The sequence below is a fragment of the Salvelinus namaycush genome, chromosome 35 (assembly GCF_016432855.1).
Source record: "Salvelinus namaycush isolate Seneca chromosome 35, SaNama_1.0, whole genome shotgun sequence".
Classification (NCBI taxonomy): domain Eukaryota; kingdom Metazoa; phylum Chordata; class Actinopteri; order Salmoniformes; family Salmonidae; genus Salvelinus; species Salvelinus namaycush.
Window position 1 is genome coordinate 21,712,685 of NC_052341.1, and position 5,644 is coordinate 21,718,328.

Below are 5,644 nucleotides of genomic sequence, written 5' to 3' on the forward strand. Positions count from 1 at the left end.
CAGCCTCTTACTGAAGGCCTCCCGGAAGTCGAAGTCTTCGGGAGGGAGAGCGGGAAAGTCTTGGTCTTCAATGGATGCAGGAGGACATGGCGAGGCTCTTGGTGGGGGTCTTAGACATTTAGTCTGGCAGTCCTTACCCCATGGACCAGGAAACTAGTGGGTTATGTAGCGCTAGCCAGGGGTACCCTAGGATAAGAAAACTGTCAACTGAAAACTAAGAGTCTCTGAGTGGTTCAGCCCAACCTGCAGTAGAATGGGCTTGGTCAGATATTCCACCTAACCGGAGCCAATGGGGCATCAATTGAGGGCTTGAAGCTGTAGAGGGATGGGACATTTCAAGCAAGGGGATCTGTAACTCTCCTGCTAAGTATTGATCAATAAAATTATCTGCAGCCCCGGAGTCCACAATGGCTTGAATCTCGTGCTGACGGTTGTCCCAGTGGAGGGTTGCGGGTAGTAAGAGACGGTGACTGGGTAGCCGGGAGGTAACTGCACAGCTCGTCAGAGTCTCCTTCTGTCCTGGTGAGCCCTGGTGTTTCCCGTCAGCTCTGGGCAGGTAGCAAGCAGAAGGCCAAGACCTCCGCCATAGAGGCAGAAGCCTTCGCTCATTTGCCTGGCACACTCCTGTGGGCTCAGACGTGTGCAACGCAGCTGTATGGGATCCTCCATGCTGGGCTCGGTGGGCTTGGGGTGCTCAGGAAACCAGAATGCTGGAGTGGTGTCAAAAGAGCGCTGTCTCATCCCTTCCCGGATGCGGTTGTCCAACCTGATTGCCAGCATTATTATGGACTCGAGGTCCTCTCTCAGTTCCCGTGCGGCCAGTTCATCTTTGATGGAGTTAGACAGACCATGGTGGAAAGTAGTAACCAGTGCCTCCGTATTCCACCCACTCTCAGCGGCGAGGGTGCGGAAATCAATGGCTAAGTCAGGCACTGGTCTGGCCCCTTGGCGGAGGTTGAACAGTCGGCTGGCCGCTTCTCGTCCGCCGACTGGGTGGTCGAAGACTCGTCAGTGAAGGCTACTATGGATCTGCAAGATGGTGGCTGCTGTTCCCACACCGCCGTTGCCCACGCCGGGGCCTTGCCCGAGAGTAGAGAGATGATGTAGGTGATCATGGCCAATCGGTGTGGAACGAGGAGGACTGTAGCTCAAACACCAGAGAACACTGAGTGAGGAACCCCTTGCATCCTCCCGGGTGGCCGTCATACCGCTCGGGGGCTGGGATCTTGGGTTCCCGGTACAGTTTCCCTGGAGGAACAACGGCGACATCTGTAGCACTGGGCAATGAGACCTGGGCGTTGGCTCCTCCTGGGGCGTGTCGTGGTTGGAGGGACTCGGTAAGTGCCCGAAGGGTCCTGGAGATTTGTGAGAGCTGCTCTTGCTGCCATCCTAACAGTGCTCCTTGGTGGGCTACCACATTCCAGATCTGGGTGATCTCTGCTGGGTCCATGTTGTGGCAGAAGCTTGCTGTGATGTAATAAGGTTGGACCCAGGTGCAGAGAAGAGACCAGACGAGGAATCAGTGGTTAAGAATAAACATAATACTTTACTAAGATACGATAGCCGCAGCACCGAAGCACACAGTAAACAATTCAAGTTTCTGCAAAGGACCACAGAAAACACACCTCTTTTAACAGGGACACAACCATGAAATAATAAGACACACACAGTCCAATAAAAGTCTCTAGGGCGGTCACTGCCGCCCTCTGGTGCCAGGAGGAACCATGACAGTATGATACTTCTGCTCTTGCTTTTCACGAGAGTGGCGCGTTTAGCTTGTTGTTGGCCAATCATATGTCATCATTGTAAATGAGAATTTCTTCTTAACTGACTTGTCCAGTTAAATAAAGGTTAAATTAATTAAATTAAAAACGTCATCAAACGGCAATAGATTGTTATCAATAAAACGTCACAATAAGGTGCAAAGAGTTTGATTTGCCTGCTGGGGGGCAAGGAGACTCCTAGCTCCGCTAAAACCATTGACAACTGCGTACCACTTTCAAGGGATTGTTAAATAAATATTTGGTTGTGATATTATCTGTTCTTGAAGAGCATAGTGTCATGCCTACTCCCAGTCACTCACTCACTCCAGCGTTCGACGTCGCCGGTCTACTAACCACCAGTCCAGGCAACCATCATTACACACACCTGCTCCCCATCGTTATGTACACCTCGACCTCATCATCTTTATTACTCTGCCTTTATTTAGCCCTCAGTAGCCTCAGTCATTAGGCAGTATTGGTTTTGGTCACGTTCAGTACGCTAAACGTTCTACTGTTTAGTTAATCTGTCTTATTCTTAAACTCACATTCTGCACCTGCTTACTGACTCGCAGCGTATAATTTGTTTTATTTAATTAACTAGGCAAGTCTGTTAAGAACAAATTCTTATTTACAATGATGGCCTACTGGGTTAACTTCCTTGTTCAGGGGCAGAACGACTGATTTTTACCTTGTCAGCTAGGGGACTCGATCTAGCATCCTTTTGGTTACTGGCCCAACGCTCTAACCACTAGGCTACCTGCCGCCCAATTACACATAGTCAGAACTACAAATGTCCAATTATTCCATGAAAAGCAAATGTGCACATTTAGCTCTACCATCAGAGTTATACAGCAAGTAACTGCATGATTTTCATGATCGGTAAACATCAATTAAGCATATAATTTCAGATGTGTGAGGGTAGCCTCTCGATATTGCTCAATATTAACCACCATTAATTGCATATTTGAGTGATATTTACATTTAGTCATTTAGCAGACACTCTTATCCAGAGCAATTTACACTTTGTGCATTAATCTTAAAACAACCACATATCACAGTAAGTACATTTTTCCTCAATAAAGTAGCTCTCAGTAAAGTCCGAGCTAGTAAGGGGATTAAAAAAGTAACGTACAGGTGTTAGTTCACAAAAGGCAAAACATTTTTTTGGGGGGGGGGGGGGGTGCTGTGAGATTATTTAAGATTCTCTTTGAAAGGGTAAGCTTTCAGATGTTTTTGGAAGATGGGCAAGGACTATGCTGTTCTAGTTTCAGGGGGAAGCTGGTTCCAGCATTGCAGTGCCAGGACAGAAAAGAGCTTGGACTGGGCTAAGAGACCAAAGGTTGGAGTGTAGGGTTGAGCATAGCCTAAAGTTAGGGAGGGACAGTTCCTCTTGCTGCACCATAGGCATGTAACATAGTCTTGTAGTGGATGTGAGCTTTGACTGGAAGCCAGTGGAGCGGGGTGACGTGGGAGAACTTGGGAAGGTCAAACACTAGGCAGGCTGCAGCGTTCTGGATAAGTTGCAGGGGTTTGATGGCACAAGCGGGGATACCAGCCAACAGTGAGTTGCAGTAGTCTAGACTGGAGATGACCAGTGCCTGGATTAGGACCTGCGCCACTTCCTGTGTGGGGTAGGGTCGTATTTTACGGATGTTGTGTAGAACATGAACCTGCAGAAGCGAGTCACTTCTTTGTTGTTTGCAGAGAATGACGGGGTGTTGTCCAGCGTCACGCCAAGGTTCTTAGCACTCTGGGAGAGGGACACCATGGAGATGTCAACCGTGATGGAGAGGTCTTGAAGCGGGAAGTCCCTCCCCGGGAGGAAGAACAGCTCCATCTTGTTGACGTTGAGCTTGAGGGTAGACATCCAAGCTGGGATATCTGCCAGGCACTCCGAGATGCATGTTGTCACCTGGGTGTCAGAAGAGGGGAAGGAGAAAGTAGTTGAGTGTCATCCGCATAGCAATGATAGGAGAAACCATGTGAGGATATGACGGAGCTGAGTGAATTGGTGTATATGGAGAAGAGGAGAGTACCTAGAACTGTGCTCTGGGGGACACCAGTAGTGAGAGTACGTGATGCAGACACAGATCCTCTCCAAGTCACCTGGTAGGAGCGGCCTGCCAGATAGGATGCAATCCAAGAATGTGCAGAGCATGAGACACCCAGCCGTGAGAGGGTGGAGAGGAGGATCTGATAGTTCACGGTGTAGAAAGCAGCGGATAGATCTCAGAGAATGAGAGCAGAGGAGAGAGAGTCAGCTTTTGCTGTGCGGAGAGACTCTCTGACAGAGAAGAGCAGTCTCGGTTGGGTGACCCGCTGTGAAGCTGGACTGGTTAGGGTCAAGAGAGAGAGAGCGAGATAGTTGGTCAAGTGTTTTGGAAAGAACATAAAAAAGGGATACTGGTCTGTAATTTCTGACGTCAGAGGGGTTGAGTGTTTTTTTTAGGAGGCGGGCAACTCGGGCCATTTGATATAAAATAAAAGTTAACTATACCTGACAAAAAAACTTTAAAAAACTATAGTGGTTTAGGTTAATTTCCCCTCCTTTGTGGGCTCTGCCAGTCAAGCAGCAGAAGGGCGCATTTTCCGTTAGAAACGTTGTACAGTTGGCTAAACATAAGGGTAAGAAGACCTAATGTACTTTTTTCTCCAACCAACGTAGGCCTACCTAACGAAGTTACTGTAGCTAACATTATCCCCCTTTCAACATTGTTTTTGACAGAATACCCCATTCATAGATGCTAACTGCTTTAGCGCCTATTGACGATAGTATATTTTTTAAGCTGGGCTTTTTGAAGTTCGGTCTGAACATTAACACGCATCGCTTGCGGTACTGTTTTGGAAACATAAGGAGTTTATATTTTATATCAGCGTGAAATCTTTTTCAAAAACCAAAAAATTAAATTGATACACACCTTGATAGGGTTAGTGTTCCCACACGGCCATATCTCCATGTTACAGTGCTTGTTTACGGAGGACAAGAGGCAACCACCTATGCTAATTAGCTATCTAGCATGGTCCAAACACCTGTGTGTAAGCGTAACTCGGCAAGTGTAGCGTAAATGTAGTTTTGTCAGATGGAGGCACCCATACCATAGCTGTATGGATCTGTTCAAAACTGCTACAGTAAGTGTATGTTTTTTATTTTAAGGATTATTTCTCGCTGATGAAAGATAAGCTGTTTCACAAGTGATGGTTATTGAGGTTTCTAAACTTTAAAACACAGCGTCAGGATTGTAGTTCACACGAGGTAGTCGTGGGCTAAGCTAATGGCCGAAAGCTGTAGGGAGAAGGCAGAATGCCGACCTAGAGAGTTCGAGAGCTACTGGCAGACATGATAGGCTACATGGATTGATGGACCACGTCTTCTTCTTTTTCTTTTTCTTCTTTGGTATCATGATGTTGGCACATTTTGTTTGTGCATGCTGCCACCTAATGTGCAGGAGTGTGTGGTCGATCATGTTACATTTTGTAATATAAAAATCAAAAGGAAGGGGGAAAGGAAAAAATTGCACCAACTAACACCACACCTACAGTGCATTCGGAAAGTATTCAGAACCCTTGAATTTTTCGACATCAATCTACACACAATACCCCGTAATGATGAAGTGAAAACAGGTTTTTAGAATTTTTTGCAAATAGAAATACCTTATTTATATAAGTATTCAGACTCTTTGCTGTGAGACTCGAAATTGAGCTCAGGTGCATCCTGTTTTCATTGATCATCCTTGAGATGTTTCTACAACTTGATTGGAGTCCACCTGTGGTAAATTCAATTGATTGGACATAATTTGGAAAGGTACACACCTGTCTATATAAGGTCTCACAGTTGACAGTACATGTCAGAGCAAAAACCAAGCCACGAGGTCGAAGGATTT

At 46.6% G+C, this 5,644-nt stretch overlaps 1 pseudogene; it reads right to left on the reverse strand.

The window, feature by feature from the left end:
• Nucleotides 1-2,954: 2,954 nt before the first annotated feature.
• Nucleotides 2,955-5,164, reverse strand: LOC120029634 (annotated as a pseudogene).
• Nucleotides 5,165-5,644: the final 480 nt, after the last annotated feature.